The 17,252-nt window shown below is 40.3% G+C and overlaps 1 pseudogene across 1 annotated transcript; it reads right to left on the bottom strand.

Annotated features, from left to right (window-relative positions):
* Window positions 1–14,456: 14,456 nt before the first annotated feature.
* Window positions 14,457–15,959, bottom strand: LOC308513684 (lupus La protein homolog; annotated as a pseudogene). Its single transcript has 3 exons — window positions 15,657–15,959; window positions 15,416–15,484; window positions 14,457–15,145 (listed from the first exon to the last, which is right to left on the bottom strand). The product of its transcript is annotated as a lupus La protein homolog (transcript).
* Window positions 15,960–17,252: the final 1,293 nt, after the last annotated feature.

Raw genomic sequence — 17,252 nt, 5'->3', positions numbered from 1 at the left:
TAAAATGGCCCAGGGGGGAAAAACAGACATCCAAGTCCTCAGTTTATACAGCATGATGTATGCTATAATGAAGGGAGTGGAGTGCACCATGGAGAGAACAAGAGGAGTCTTAAAATCAGCCTGAGGAGCTTCATAGAAGAGGTAATGTTTGTGCCTGGATTCCTGTCTCCAGGAATACGTAAATACTAAGTGGAGGAAGAACATGCAGGAAATAAAATGGTGGTCCAAGAAGATGGAACAACACATGCAAAGGTCCTGAGGTATAAAACAATCTGGCCCATTGAAGTTGAAACAGCATATGCAAAGACCCCGATGTCTGAAGCAGCCTGGAACAAGGGACAGCAGGTAGTTTGATAAAGCTAGAACAGAAGTTATTTAGAACAAGGAATGATAGGTGAGTACTAGATCATGTGACAAGCCAAGGACTTCCTTAGGAAAGCAACAGGGAGCTGATAAATTAGTGTAATAGGTGGTAACATGATTATATTTGAATCTGAGAGAAACCACTGCAATGCAGAGGATAAAATGAAGGCTACTAAATTTGAGGCAAAATGACCAAGTGATAGTGAAAGCCTGAATTATAGAGGTGCTGGCAGGGATGGAGAGGGGAGGATTTTGAGAAATAGTTAGAGAAGGCAGTATAGAGAAAACTTAGTGTGTGCATAGATATCAAGATCAGGAACAAGGAAAAGAGAAGGAAGACTTCCAAGTTCCTATGTAGGGTAATTGGTGGATAGTGGTATTATTAAGGGAGATATAAATTCAGCCGAAGACTTTATGAAATGGGGAGGGACAAGAAAAAGAATTCCACCGGGGTACCTCGAGTTGAAATTGCCAATGAATATTCCTCAAATTCCATTTTCTGTGTGATGATACTCAGCTCAAAAAAGAATCCACTGTCTACAGAGTGAGCCTGGCACTATGTAGCTTTGAGAACTGGCTCCTGACTTGTTTTTCTCCCCCAACTCCTCCACATAAACCCAAGTCTTCCTGTGGCTCCTCCATTTCTCTCCCTTGTCAGAGGACTTTTCTATTGAGGCTTACTTGAAGCCTCACATCCTTGTATGGTTTTCCTTGACAACCCACCTAATGTTAGTGTTCCCTGAGCAGTACCATGTGAAATACATGTTACTCTATGTCTATGTTCTAGCTTCCCTGATGGAACTGGGAATAGCTGACATAATGGGGGTGATCATGTAGTTGAAGGGCATGAACATTGTTGGCTGAATGGAAAATGGTCCATATCGGAGAACATGGGAGGTTGCTGAACATGTTTGCAATAGATCAAAGTAGTGATGTGGGCTGGCCTGTGAGGGTGTGGAGACTCATTCATTCTTCTCATTGAGCCTCTTGTTCTGGCAATAGCACCCTCAGTTCTTTGGATCTTTGCATTTGCTAGGATTCCCTGTGGGTTTGGATATGGATTATGCCTACAAAAGGGGAACTGGCAGATGTCTGTCCTTCCTGGGTCTACTGGCCACCCCTGACCTTGTCCAATGACAAAGTTCTTGTCGCTCCTCTTTCCCACTTTCTGAAGTATTATGACTGAGCAATTTGGGGGTGGCGGTGGGGGAGGTGGGGAAGAGGGCCATCTCTGACTCTGGTAATGTAAGCCTCCTACTTCCAGTAGGGGGTAGTGCTGCACTTCCACAGGCTGACCAGCACCTGGCCTGGGTGCTGTGGTGTGGTGGATGGTTACCAGGGTCCCCCCTTTGCCATCAACTGGGATTTTCACCTGTGTACTTGACCTTCTTGATATCAATAGATGAGGCTCTGGAAAGCAGAGACCCTGCCATATCCCTTTAGTACCTAGCATTTGGCAGATAATAGATGCTCAGTAAATGCATATTGTTGCAACGGTATGGGACAAGGTAAATTTGCTTAAAGCAATTACACACACACACACACACACACACACACACACACACACTCTACAATCCATTTTCATTATACTGTTAGTTTAGTCAGGACCTATTATGTGTCAGGCATTATTCCAGGCACTCTACATATATCATTTCTAATCCTCATAATCCTTTTACTAAGTGTGTTCATCCTGTTTTAGACATGCATTTATTGAAACGTCAAAACAGTGTTTGGAACTGGTGCTTAAATATAGGCTTAATTTTAGTCACATTCATGTTATTTTGTGAGCTCATTTTTGGCCAGCAGACATCTTTGACAATAAAGCCTACAGATAAGTCAGCACTGTCATTTCCTCCTTGGGTCTGTTTGGTTCTCTCCTATGTTTCCCACTGTATGCGCAGACATGTGCCCCCCCCCCCCCGCCCCCTCTCCACACTTTCCTTTTCCTTTAACTCACTCATACCCCACACTCCATAATATGGAAAAGGGACCCCTATTGTTCCATAAGATGTTTGGTACTTTCCTTCTTCTGTACTGTTCTGTGAATGCTACTCTGTCTAGTTAGAATTTTTGGTGATTTAAAAGCCTTAAGAAGAAATGCTCATCAATGCTATAAAAACTGCTTTTTGCTAGAGTTAAATAGCCCAGCTATTTTTTATTTGAAGAAAAGAATGCTAGTTCTCCAATACAAATCACTAGACTGATATGTTAGTCTTTATATTTCTCCTCCATTTTTCTCTCTTTTAAGGCTTTCTATTATATTTTCATTTTGCACCTGGGACTTGAATATTGGGGTTTCCTTGGAGACTTCTTACTGTAAAATACTGAGCCATTTTATTGTAGGACTGGGTAAATACGATCAATTTAATGGCAAGGAAATGCTTATTTTCCAAGACTAATAATCACAATCCATTCCTCACTGGCTTCCCTGCTTCTAGCATGGCTCCCCTGCAGTCATGCAGCTGCCAAATTCTCTTTTCTCACCTGCTGCTCTGACAGTGTCACCTCTCTCCTCAAACTCCCACGGTGGCTTTCTATCACCTTCATGTTCATCCATGCCCAAAGCCACCCCCCTAGCTTCCAGACCCCTGCTCTCTTCAGTTTCCCACCTTCTAGAAACCTTCCAAGAGTTCTGCTGTCAATGCTTTCCCATTATTCCTAGCGCCATTCCTCAATATATCAGGAATCCACTGGGAGCATGCCAATGGATTCTGATCAACTTCTGAATGCTGCTCCCTTTGCCTCTAAATCCCTTCCCAGGGCTTCCAGCTCCCAATTCCATTTGTTGTTGTTGTTGTCAAGGATTACCGGCTGAAATTTCACTTCTTTCCCAAAGTCATTTTCATCTAATAGAATAATAGCTTGTACTCTGTACATTTTTTATTCATTTTAATTGAGGTGAAATACACATAATATAAAATTACCATCTTAACCATTTTTAAGTATACAGTTACTAGTGCTTAAGTAGATTCACATTGTTCTGCAATGAATCTCCAGAACTTTTCATCTTGCAAAACTGAAATAATATACCCGTTAAACAATAATTCTCCATTCTCCCCTCCTCCTAGCTTTTGGCAGCTACCATCCTACTTTTTGTCTTTATGAATTTGACTACTATAGGCTCTTCATATAACTGGAATTAGGCAGTCTAGTCTCTTCATATAACTGGAATCACGCAGTATTTGACTTCTTTTGACTGGCTTATCTTACTTAACATAATGTCCTTGAAGTTCATCCATGTTGTAGCATGTGTCAGAATTGCCTTCCTTTTTAAGGCTGAATAATATTCCATTGTATAGATATACATTTTGTTTGTGCAATCATCTGCTGTTGGAAATCGGGGTTGCTTCCACCTTTTGGCTATTGTGGATAGTGTTGCTATAAACATGGGTGTACAAATATCTCTTTGAGAACTTGCTTTGTATTCTTTGGGGATATCTACCCATTTTGTACATCTTTTAAAAATATATTTTATTAATTTTATAGAGATAGGAAGGGAGAAGGAGAGAGAGAAACATTGATGAGAAAGAATCATCAATCAGCTGCCTCTTGCATGCTCCACACTCTGGATGGAGCCCACAATGCAGGCATGTGCTCTGACTGGGAATTAAACCGGCTACCTCTTGGTGCATAGGATGATGCTCAACCAACTGAGCCACACCCACAGGGCCCATTTTATACATCTTTAAATAAAAAAAAAGATAGTTTTCATGAAGTGCTGAATGAAAACCAAACCAAACCAAATACTTGGTTCTTTCAACTGAGTCATAATTAAGAGATGTGCTAATATTAAAATAGGCTGCATCTGCTTCAGAATCCAATGGTAATAAACAAATATTTCACAATGAACTATGAGTGGCATTTATTTGTTGACTGGGTCAAACCTCAGAAGAAGAGGGAGAGATGATAATCTGAAAAATTGCAGAGTGCTTTAGCTCTTCTTCATTTTTATGGAATTGATTGTAGTTTTGTGATGTCAGAATAATATGTGGTAGAAATATGGGAAGCACAGAAAAGTATGTGTGCGGTCAGTTTGCTAAGTGAAAAGTACACATCACCTTTCTTGTTAAGATATATCCCCCCAAGTGATTCTGATCTCCTCTCCCACACCCGTCATGGGTTGTTCCAGGTGTAGAGAGAGCCTCCAGGAGCTGGGCTGGAGTACTTGTAAATTATAAGGGTTACTTTTGTCTCTCTGGTATGGGACCTCTACTAAATGTGGCTCCTCTTCTCACTATACATCTGATCTTACCTTTGACTCTCAATCTTCTTAAAACAAAAAGAGATGAGAAAAGAGGACCTCAAGAAAAGTGCACCACGGGCAAAAATTGTCCTTTAAGACTCATTCAGAGCGGGCCCACCCTTCCCTCTTCCAAGCAAGAGACTACTTGAAGCTGTTTCCAGAGGTGGAGGCCTTTCCACATGGAGACCAGGTTTTAAACATCTCTGATCCCAGTTAAGCTAAACCACTGGCACCATAGCTCCTCGTCCTTGACCTTGACTCTATTGCGTGACATTTCTCCCCAGATGTGCCTGCATGTGGCCTTCAGCTCTTCTCTACTCTCAGCATGTGCCATTGCACGTGGATATCCTTGTCCTGTAGAATTAGTCCCATCTACTCTAGGGAGGACCATCTTTTGTAGCTCAGAATAAAAAAACAAAAAACAAAAAACTTTTCACTTCAGTTTTCTTCATTCTCCAAATACAGATGCTATGTAAGTCTATTTCTTGAGATAATTTTGTTAGGCAAGGGAAGAGTAGGACAAAAAAAATTTGAAGAAAACTCATGCACATACTCTCTCCACACCCTCACTTGTTATTTTTTTATACCTTTACCTAGCTCTAATGGCAAATTCAATTAAAAATGAGCTGATCTATTTGCTTTTACTTTTAATAGAGCCATTGAATTTTTCACATTACAGCCATTCTAAAACACCCAATCAATATTTGCTTAAAGAGAAAATTAGAGGCACCATTCTTTTTTTTTTTTTTATTGATTAAGATATTACATATGTGTACCCTCTACGCCCCCCCCCCCACTCATCCCCTCACCCCCCCGTTGTCCATGTCCATTGGTTAGGCCTACATGCTTGCATATAAGTCCTTTGGTTGATCCTTCCCCCTTGCCCCCACCCTCCCCTACCTTCCCTCCAAGGCCCGACAGTCCAATCAAAGCCTCTCCGTCTCTGGATCAGTCCTTGTTCATCAGTTTATGTTGTTCATTATATTCCACAAATAAGTGAGATCTTGTGGTATTTATCCGCTCTCCAGTTCCATCCATGCTGTGGTAAATGGTAAGAGTTCCTTTTTCTTCTTCCTCTTCTTAAAGAATACCTTTCAGCATTTCATATAATGCTGGTTTGGTGGAGATGAACTCCTTTAGCTTTTTCTTATCCGTGAAGCTCTTTATCTGACCTTCCATTCTGAATGATAGCTTTGCTGGATAAAGTAATCTTGGGTGCAGGTTCTTGCTATTCATCTCTTTGAATATTTCTTGCCACTGTCTTCTGGCCTGCATGGTTTCTGTTGAGAAATCAGCTGACAGTCGGATGGGTACTCCCTTGTAGGTAACTGACTGTCTTTCTCTTGCTGCTTTTAAGATTCTCTCTTTATCTTTTGCTCTTGGCATTTTAATTATGATGTGTCTTGGTGTGGTCCTCTTTGGATTCCTTTTGTTTGGGGTTCTCTGTGCTTCCTGGACTTGTAAGTCCATTTCTTTCACCAGGTGGGGGAAGTTTTCTGTCATTATTTCTTCAAAAAGGTTTTCAATATCTTGCCCTCTCTCTCCTTCTGGTACCCCTATAATTCTGATGTTGGTACGCTTGAAGTTGTCCCAGAGGTTCCTTACACTATCTTCATATTTTTTGAATCTCTTTTCTTTTTTCTTTTTCGGTTGGGTATTTTTTGTTTCTTTGTATTTCAAATCTTTGACTTGATTCTTGGGATCCTCTTGTCTGCTGTTGGATCTCTGTAAATTATTCTTTATTTCAGTCAGTGTATGTTTAATTTCTAGTTGGTCCTTTTTCATGTCCTCCATGGTCTCACTATACTCCTTGAGGGATTCATTAAATTTATCGGCGGTTTCCATAAAATTCTTGACAAACCTTATAAACGTGGCCTTGAACTCTATATCCAGTCATCTGCCCTCCTCCGTTTCTGCCAATTGTGACCTGTTTCTTTGTCTCCGCATTTTGGCTGCTTCCCTGTGTTGATAGAGTGGCCCTGCGCACCAGGTGTCCTGTAGGGCCCAGTGGCTCAGCCTCCCCAGTTACCTGGGGTGGACACTCTTGGTGCACTCTTGGTGCCTTGGTTGTTGTAAGATCACTGGGAGGAATTGACCTCCAGGCCAATTGGCTGTGGGAAGCAGCTGTGTCTGAAGTGGGAGAATGGTCCCCCTCTGACCACTGGGTACAGTGGCTCCTGGTTCTAAGGAGGTGCTAATTCAGCCCCTGCCTGAGGCCACAGAGCAGGAACCACGAAGAGGCGCAGCTGTGAAGCAATGCAAGCCGCTGCGGGGCCTCGGGCCTTCTCTTGGAAGTTCCGGGTCTGCCTGGCTGGGCTGTAGTTAGGTACATTCATATGCAAAAGCCTCTGCCGCAGCCTGGGTGGGGCGGGGTCTCAGGGAGTCAAAAGGGCGGAGAAGGAAGCTATGGCTGATTCTCCGCGCCTGGAGTCGCGCGTCTCAGTGTCCCGGTAACGGCTGCAAGCACCTCTGAGGGAAATCCGCCCTCAAGTTCGCCCGCTGCTGCCTGACAGAGCAGCCTCTCCCCGTATGAGTCCTGGGTCCCCAGAGACTTCCCAGAACCAGAGTTCAGAGCAGTCGGGAGCTTGTGATTCAAAAAGACAGCCGTGTCCTCAGGTGCCACCCCCTTTCTGCGCACGCGAGCCGCCGCCGTACCTCTGCACTTCACCTCCGCAGCTCCTCTGGCTCTCAGCGTGCTTTTCTTTTCTTCTAGTTGTAGAAATTACACTCAGCCAGCCTTCCTGTTGTTCTGGGCGGTGTTTGCTCCGTCCTTTGGGATATTTCTCAATTGTTGTGGGAGGCGACTATTTCCCGGTGTTTATCTATGCCGCCATCTTAGTTTCTCAGAGGCACCATTCTTATTTAAAAGTTAAGGTCCCTGTGGGATCAAATTGGAAAACAAAGTTTTCTTCATTTCTGGTCCACCTCCTTTCTTCCTTTAGGGTTTTTATTCTAGTCGCCATCTCATCTTCTTGCTTAATCCCCAGCCTCCACACACTACCCATTTTTCTGGGCTTTTAGTTAGCAGTCCAGGATTTGGAATTGGCCCTCATCCTTACTGTTATTCACACCAGGTTGAAGAAAATGAAAGTAATAAAGGGATTCAAATTCCTATGGGCCTGCAGTTTGCAGAGCAGACCTCTTGTTTCCCATTAATATGGGGGCAAGATGGATATTGATAGAACAGTTGACAAATTCTTTAAAAGTTTCTTTATGCTCTCCAGTCCCTGAATAATGAAGATATGTTATCACTATTAAATCTTACTTTCTATCAGAATTTCTTGTGTTAGCTTTTAACCAACAAGGCCACGGCTTTTGACATAAAGTCATGAAAATGAATGAGGAGACCACAGGAGACAGTCCCAATGTGACTGATGTTGTAGAGTGGACAGAAGAGAGAAACTATGCTGGGTTCTATTTATCCTTTCAAGTCTCCAAGTTGTATGGCATCTTAGCAGAAATGACCCATGGTTGTTTTTTTTCTTGATTCTCTAAACTGCGGTTCATACCTTACCAAATGGCTCACATACTTCCCACCCGATACTGAAGTCTCCCTAATACAATATCTGTATTAGAGTGAATTGAGAGCTAAGTAAGGGTGAGTGTGTGTGTGTGTGTGTGTCTATGTGTGTGTATGTGTGTACACAAATAAAACCTAGTTAAATTCTCACAACTACTTAGAAAGTATCTATTGTTAGCCTCCTTTAGGGATGCAAATAAAAGGAGGTCAGAGGAGTGATATAATTTGTTTGACATCTTATAGTAAGCTGGGGTTTGCACTAGGATTCTTCACTTGGAAAGCTGATGTTCTTTTCAACTATATCATGTTATTCATTTGGTTGTAAAAACAATGATTATTAATCAATCCCTCACCCCAACATTTTCACTCAAACAACTTCTGGCTGACAATAGTTGTCCAAAAATTTTTAATTCCATTTTCCTTTTCCTCCCTCTCCTATCTGGCTAATTTTCTTTGCTGAAAGCATTCACAGACTATCAAAATTCCCTAAACAATTCAAATCAGTTCTGTGTATGAGCAGAATATAGAATCTGTCATAATGTTGACTACCCCCAAAATTATGTTTTTATACACTATGCTTTTCAAATTGGGACCAATCAACTTGTCATTCATTGAAATGTTTTTATCACAGATTATGCTGACACATGGGGATGCATATGTCACATTTAGAGGAAAAGTTTTAAAATATGATGATTTCATTGGCATTGATTCATTGTTAACCAAAGACAAGGTTATTTAGATGCATTGAGTGTGGTGCTTTTGCATTACTCAGCTACTTGTGATTTTCCCCAGGTTTTTAGAAAATTCTCTTACAAGGATATAAAAAACAAAATTGCATCCTTCTGATAAAGCAGAAAAAATGATTAATATACTATAAAGAAATGTTACCATATTCAATAGTACCAAAGTCAGTTTATAAAGTTTCATCTTACACTGTGTCTGAAGTTCTGTACTGGGTTTCTACCATGTGAAGTTGGGTAAGGAGATCCTTGATTGAGGGTCCCTTTATGTAAGATGCAGGGTAACTGGTTATTTTTATGGGAAATAAGACTCATGCAGATTGGAGGGCAGCAGGGGAGTACTGAAATTTTAACTTCACCACCATGTTTCTCATTCTGGAGAAGTCCAAGCTATGGCTGTAGGAAGTACATCAAGCTGGGAAGAGCACCATACCAGGGTATCATATCTCAGCCAATGAATGTCTGCTGAAGTCCAAACTTCAGCCAACAGCCTTCTCAACATTTCCTCCTAGGTGGACAGCTTACACTCCACTTGTCTGGAACGGACCCTCTGTTTCTCCTCCCACACCTGTCCACATAGTTTCATTTCCTTAGTGCTTGGCAATACCATGCTTCCAGTTGCTCAGGACAAGAACTTTAGGACTATCCCTAATTCTTTTTTCTTTTACTCCACATACCCCACCCCTCAGCATATTCTGTTGGCTTTGTCTCCACAATACACCCAGATTCTAGTCACTTCTCACCACCTCCATTGCCAACACCTTGGTCCTAGCCACCATTATCTCAAATCTAGATGACTACAGTAGCCTATTGGCTTCCCTGTTCCATCCTTGTTCTGGACAGACTGTTAACAATCTAGCAGCCTTGTGAAACCCAAGAGAAAATAATGTTTCTCCTCATTCAAAACTCTCTACTGGCTCCTCACCTCCCTGAGTAAAAGCCAGTCCTTCCGATGACCTGCCTGTTACAGTTATCTCTCTCATCCCTTCACTCTAATGCCTTCCTTATTCTTCATCTCAGCCACCAAACCTGTTCAACATTGGCCTGGGTCTGAACTTGTTACCAACGTTCCATCAAGTGTCCTCATCCAGTGTCTTCTGAGGTTCCAAAAATCATCTCCACACTGGAGAAAGCATAACCCACCCATTCAATTAATCAATGAGACAAACCACTTTTATTTCCAAAGTATGTGTCTAATGGGTTCTCTTTTCATCATTTTCACTGCCAATAATCTCCACTCCATGCCCACCACCAAAAAAAATATTTGTCTGGACTAATGCCTTCCCATTCTGTATTGTCTTTTCTCTCTGCCTGGGTGTGTCCCCCAGAGATATTCATATGGCTAATTCCTAAACCTCTTTCAAGTCTGCACTCAAATGTTTCCCTCTCAAGGAGAACTATCTTGACCGTCCTACTTAAAATTACAAAGCAAAATTTAAAAAATAAAATAAAATTACAACCTGTATATTGTTCTGCTAGAATGTAAACTCCATAAAAGCAGACATCATTGTCATTTAAAAAACAAACAACAAAAGAAACAAACAAAAATCCTGATGTATCTTAAGAACTTGGAACAGTGCCTGGCAATAGTAGGCACTCATTGTATAGTAGTTTAATTAGTGAATAAGCTGAAAAGTGCTAATTCCTGACCAGGATTTCACATTGTAAGACTTTGGGCAAGACATTTCAATGTCCTGAAGTCGGTTTTTTTGTTTTTTGTTTTCACACATATGGAGAGACTGGGGTCTGCAACTGCTCCTTCATGACTTTAAAGTGACTCTCACAAAAACATTCCAAAAAATAGACCTGACTATGATGTAATATGATTAAAGGGCAGATGCTGCAGAGGTCATGGGTGGCACAGTGGGCTCCTGCTCAGCCCAGGAGCTTCCCTGGCTGGCAGCCCACACACTCAGTATTGCTCCTCTGAAAAATTGTCACTGCAGTCTTGTTAAATTCTAACTTAGGGCCAATGTTTAGCTGTAGTCTGAATGAAGCAGAAAAACATGCACCATGGAAGGACTAGGCAGCTCTTGGGAAAAAGCCATTGCTATGGAAACTCCACGTTGCTTTACATGTGTAGCGTTATGAGAGTGACTAGCCAGAAGAATATATAACGAGATCCTTGAAATATTGAAAATCATACCTCATTTTATTAGGGATTTTGTGGTCCAACCTTGTGTTCATGATGTGATTGTGCTGTGAAGTTCAAAAATATTGTTACCTGGGGTTTAAAAATGTTAAATAAGCTCTTCATTAAAAATGCTAGCATCAGAACCACTTGCTATCTCCTCTGATGATTTGTAATTAGAACAGATTCACTGGTGCATAGAATTTTAAGAATCCTATTTTAAAGAGTTCTTCTTCATGCTAAATGAGTTTTCTACCTCTATGCATTGTGTTCCATGCCATTATTTGTCCCAATTAAAATTTCTAAGCAGCTTAAAGTATACAATAAAAAGCTACTTGCAAAGTAGTAGATATTCAGCCACAAATATAAGGCTTATCTTTTTTTTTTCTAGAGAGGAGAGAAATTATTTTTACTCATTCATTTTACTAATTCATTTAAACAACGATTTAGGAGACATCTACTATGTGCCAAATCCTATATTAAAGGGTGAAGACACAGTAGCCTGCAATTCCCTCTAGCCCCTACCCTTATGCATGGAGTGTGCAGTCAAGTGGGAGATACATAAATTAAACAAATAATGAAACACAGTTCAGCTATAATTGCACTGACTGTTACTAAGGAAGAACAGGACAGTGGACAGTAGAAGACTTAGGCTGGTGAGGAGAGGGTTGTAAAACCCTTCCAAGGTACGTGCCCCTTCACCTGGACCTGAAGGACTCCTCCAGGTCAGGACAGAGGTGGGGGCTTGCCGGAGTGATGAACATTCAGGCGAACGGGAGAGCATGTGTGAAGATCCTGGAGAGAAGAGGAATTAAAAGAGGAGCAACACCCATGGAGCATCACAGCAAGAAGCAGACGGGCAATAAACTGGAGAGTGCAGACCATGCAGGACCTTGTAAGCTGGGTGAAGAATTCTGGATTATTTCTGGAGTAAGAGAGAGGCATCAAGCAGGAGAATTACATGATTTTATTCATTTTGAAGAGATCACTCTGTGTGATGAGTGGAGACGGAGCTGGAGATACGGTGAGGATGGATGGATGAATGGATGCATCTGCACTAGTCTGCACATAAAGAATATTTTTAGTGGTGGTGGTTTGGGTCAGTGAAGATGGGGAAAAGAGAGCCCATTGGACACATATTTTGGAAGTAGAACTGAAGAGTCTGTCATTGGGTGGACTGGATGTGTGGTTTATGCTTTCTCCAGAAGGCCCTGCAGTTAGTTTTGGAGCAGGTTCAAAGGACACTAGATGAGGACACCTGATGGGGCTTCAGTAACATATCCACACTTGCCAGAAGCCAATTCCAGCATGTCAGCAAGGGCTGAATCATCTGGGAATGGCTAAAAGGCATTTCCACAAACCTGAAAAGAATGCAACCTGTGGGTCACGACCATCGGAAAACACATATAGCATATCAGATATTTACATTATGATTCATAACAGTAGCAAAATTACAGTTATGAAATAGCAATGAAAATAATTTTATGGTTGGGGGTCACCACAACATGAGGAACTGTATTAAAGGGTCGCGGCATTAGGAAGGTTGAGAATCACTGCATTAAATGATTGCTTGCTGCCAGACAGCTCAGGGCATCTTAATCTACATGTCATTGCCTCCTACTGGCCAAACTCCTGAACAGCCTTAGGCAAATTCTTCCAATCTGACAATGAATTCTGTACCTAACCCTACCTTTTGAAGTGTATATGTCTACCTCGCCTTAGGACAAATTGTGTTAATAAATAGCAAGGGGTCCTGAGACGAGGAAAACTTTGTTCGTTTTAGCTAAGCTCCTCTGCCCCCCAAATGCCTTTCAAAATTATGCTTCATCTCTGGACTCTGTATTAAGTTACACACAGCCCTTCTCCATATTGCTGAACCCTTCTAGATGCTGGAAATAGAACCCCGGCACACAATCAGACCAAAGATGATGGATTATTGTAGAACTGCTATTTCTCCCTTTAATTAGGTCAATGTTTGCTTCATATATGTTGGGGCTCTTTTGTTTGGTGTGTAGATACATATAATTGTTACATATTTTTGATGAGTTGACCCTTTCATCAATATATAATGTCCTTCTTTGTTTTTAACTTAAAATATATTTTATCTGATGTTCACATTGCCACCCCAAATCTTTTGGTTATTATTTGCATGGAATATCTTTCCTATCCTTATACTTTCAATGGATTTGTGTCTTTGGGTCTAAAAAAAAAAAATCTCTTGTAAGCAGCATGTAGTTGGGTCATTAAAAAAAAGTCCATCTTGTCATCTCTGACTTTTAACTGGTGAATTTAATTATAGGTTTTTAACAGCTATAAAATTTCTCTTTCACTACATATGGTTTGTTTTTATTTGTCTCAAGGTATTTTTCTAATTTTCTTAGTGATTTCCTTTTTGACCCATCGATTCAAACTGATGAGCAGGACTTGCTTCTGCCATTTTGCTATTTGTTTTATTTAGTTCTTATATCCTTTTTCCTCCCCATTTCCTCCAAAAGTGCGTTCTTTTTTTTTTTTTTTAATTCCTTGTGAAAAATGTTGGCTCTCTTCAAATTTTTCTGTATATTTTAAAATCTATTTTTAATGGTTACCATGGAAATGAAATTACAGTTACTATCTTAAATTAATGCCATCTAGTTTGAATTGATACCAACTTAGCATTAATAATATACACTAATTACTCCTATCCAGCTCTGTACCTCTCTTGATGTTGTTATTGTCGTAAATTTCATCTTAATACATTATGTGCCCCTTAACATAAGTTTATAATTACTAGTATTGTTTTGTACATTTGGGTTTTAAATCTTAATGAAAACAAAAGAGTAATAAACTAAAACTATAATAATGGTAGCTTTTACAGGTGTCATTTTTTATTAAAAAAAAATTTTTTTAATTGCCATGTTCAAGTTTTCCTTGAGATGTTGGGCATATTTGGGTCACATCAGCTGTCAGGCTTCAGTTCCTAGTGAGTACATATGGAGTCAGCAGTATATTGGGGTCAACATTCATACATTCATACAGAATGTGGAAAGCTCTGCTTTTAGGCACCTACACCCACAATTTTTGCCCTGGCTTTACCCAGATTCATTTTTTTTTGCTCTTTTTATATAGTATATATTTTATTAGTTTACACTAATACATTCTCATATTACAAAGGCAATTTAGTATATGAATCTTTCTTTTGATATTTGTATAATCTGAAATAACTTAGAACTGTACATTAAAAACCCTCATTTGGATAATAAAGACAAGGTAAAGAACAAAAAATTTTCCATCTTACAGGTGGACATTGAAGTGGACTTAATTTGTTGTTCTTTTTAAAAGCTTAATTAAAATGAATCAAAACTTTTTTTTTTTTACACCAAACTAATGTTCTCTGGCACCATTTTCTGCTGTTTTGGTGCAGGTTCTTCTTTTGTCTCTTTCTTTTCTTGCTCTTTTTCTGGTCTAGATGCACAATTTTCATCCCGCTATCAATTTAGTTTTCCCCCCTGAAACTGTACTTTTCCTTTAGCAGGCCCAGTCAGGGCAGCTTTATTTCCCATTCCTTTTCCCTTAAATCTGCAATTTTTTAAACTTACATTTGTTTAGGGATTCCTGATGATCTATGATTTTTTTTCAATGTTTCTTTTTTCATATCTTCATCTAGTACCTCCCATACCACTTGTTTGTTCCTTAATTAATAAGCTTACCATTTTTTCCATCATTGGCTTTATCCAGTGCTTTCTTAGCTTTTTCTTTAAATAGAATTATTTCCTCTTTTGCTCCTCTGAAAAAGTCTACCCATTTTATTTCACCATGATCTGAGGAAAAGATGTGCATCTGGGTACCCTGAAAATTTCAGCAAGCAGCTAATCTTTTCTTCTTCAGACTTCATTTCAGCATTTTCTGCTTACTTTTGTTTTTCTTCTTGCTCATTTAGCTCATAATTTAGCTTCCACTTTACTTTGCTTTCTTCATGTGTTTTTTTCTTTTCACAGTAATATTTCTTGAAAAATATTAGCAGATCTGTGTCTTTGTACTTTTGTCCAGGGATCTCCACAGCTTTTTAGCAGATTCAGTGCTATTAAGCACAGCAAATATTGATTCCTCAAATGTTTGTGCAGTGTTCGTCTCATCTGAATATTTAGTATTTGACCTTTATCTTCTAACTATTCTTTTTTGAAATCCTTTTTTTTAAATAAAATATTTTCTTTCTTTTTAAAAAATATTTTTTTTTATTGATTTCAGAGAGGAAGGGAGGGGGAGAGAGAGAGATAGAAACATCAATGAGGAGAGAGAATCATTGATAATTGACCTCCTGCATGCCCCCTACTGGGGATGAAGCCCACAACCTGGGTTGTGCCCTAATTGGAATCGAACCATGACCTCCTGATTCATAAGTTGATGCTTAACCACTGAGCCACTGTGGCTGCTCTAACTATTCTTTTATGCCATCAAGGGTTGCATCAGTAGGGAAGCCTTTAAAATAAACAGATATGTATTTTACACTATTTTTATTTATTTACTTTTTTTCCTTTGTTGTTGAATTTATTGGGGTGACACTGGTTAACAAAACTATACAGCTTTCAGGCACACAACTGTACAACACATCATCTGTACTCTGTTTTGTGTGTTCATCACTCCAAGTCAAGTTATGGGGAAATGCCATCATTTTTATACACAGTCACGTCAGGGAGGCATTTGTTTGGAGATTTTCTGATTTTAGTTTTATCTTCACTTATTTCTATGAGTTCTGCCTTTGATTTGCTCAATAATCCTACTATTACATTAAAGTGTGTTGTTAGAGGGTTTAACCTATTGAATTTTATCATTATTTTCAAAGATATCCAGCCTTCATCCATTTTGATTTGTTCCTTTAAAAACTTGTCCCATGGCAAAACTGAAGCCACCAAAGTAATACTCAATTTGATGAGAGATTTTGGCCTCCAGAGCAGCCATTTTTTCATCACTATTTTTGGCCATCATGGCTATCTTCTTTTTTTAAAAAAAAATATTTTTATTGATTTTGTTAGGGGCAAAAATAAAATATTGGAGCTAGCTATGGTTATGGTAAATATTAATCATGAGTGCCTTGTGTCGGTTAAAAAAAGGACATTCTGACCTGGCTGGCAGTAGTATGCCCCCAGGACCTGGGAGTCAACCTTGGACCTGGGAATCAACCTTGGAACCATTCTCATTCAATAATTGTCTATTATCATGGAAAGATTAACAACCTTGTTGCCTAAACAATGGAGTCCCACCCCAGCCTCCTACTTCCCCAGGCCAGTAATCCCTACTTCCCCATGTAATCCTGGTCCTACCCTATGTAAGCAGCAGGGGGCGCTGCAGAGCAGATTTTCACGGATGACCTGCTGCTCTCCCATACTGCCAGCAGTATTGGAATACATGCTCATATATGATTCAACCCTGTCTCTGCTTAATTGGCTTAAGTATTGACAGGCAGCAGAGACCCTTTGATTGTCCGCTTACAATTTCAGAGAGGAAGGGAGAGGAAGAGAGAGAAACATTAATGATGAGAGATAATCATTGATTGGCTGCCACCTTTACGCCCCACACTGGGGATTGAGCCTGCAACCCAGGCATGTGCCCTGACAGGGAATTGAACCATGAACTCCTGGTTCACAGGTTGATACTCAACCACTGAGCCATGCCGGCCAGGCAGTTGTGGCTGTCTTTAAGGTCTCGGTCCTGCAGAGCCAGGCCACAGGATCACTGAGAGCAACTGACTGCAGTGTCTCATCTTCCCCCAGATTCAATTGAAGAGAAAAGAGATTTGTGGTTTTATCTTTTATTCCTTCTCTTCTTTATTTCCATCCCATTTTCTTTTTCATTTTTGTTCCTCTCCCACTCTCTCCAGGGAGAGTAGACATGTAGTTCTGTACCTGTGAGGGAAGGAGGTATCTACGACTTTCCATTGAATTCTCCCCGTTCTGAGCCCGATGCCTCATCTCTGTATTTTGCTGTCCCAAGCATGTCTAAGTGAGGGGACTCTCCAGGGACTTAGTGGTTAGTCTGCAACTCCCCCACTTGTATTCTGAGCCATGGTTTTCTTCACTTTGGCCCATCAGTTACTGAGCCTACCTCTGCTTCCAGAGCACAAAAAGTATTGAAATCTCTTGTCAACTGACATCCTGTCTCATAATAATTTTATGTCAGTTCTTGTTTCAATAATTTTGTGTAATAAACAACCATTCTATTTCCCAGTGATGGAACACGACCAACTCCTCCCCCTGTCCTCCCCCCCCCCCTCCCCCA

The sequence above is a fragment of the Myotis nattereri genome (assembly GCF_964212035.1).
Source record: "Myotis nattereri genome assembly, chromosome: 2".
Classification (NCBI taxonomy): domain Eukaryota; kingdom Metazoa; phylum Chordata; class Mammalia; order Chiroptera; family Vespertilionidae; genus Myotis; species Myotis nattereri.
The sequence above is the reverse complement of the archived record's forward strand: the minus strand, read 5'-3'. Positions and strand labels throughout refer to the sequence as shown.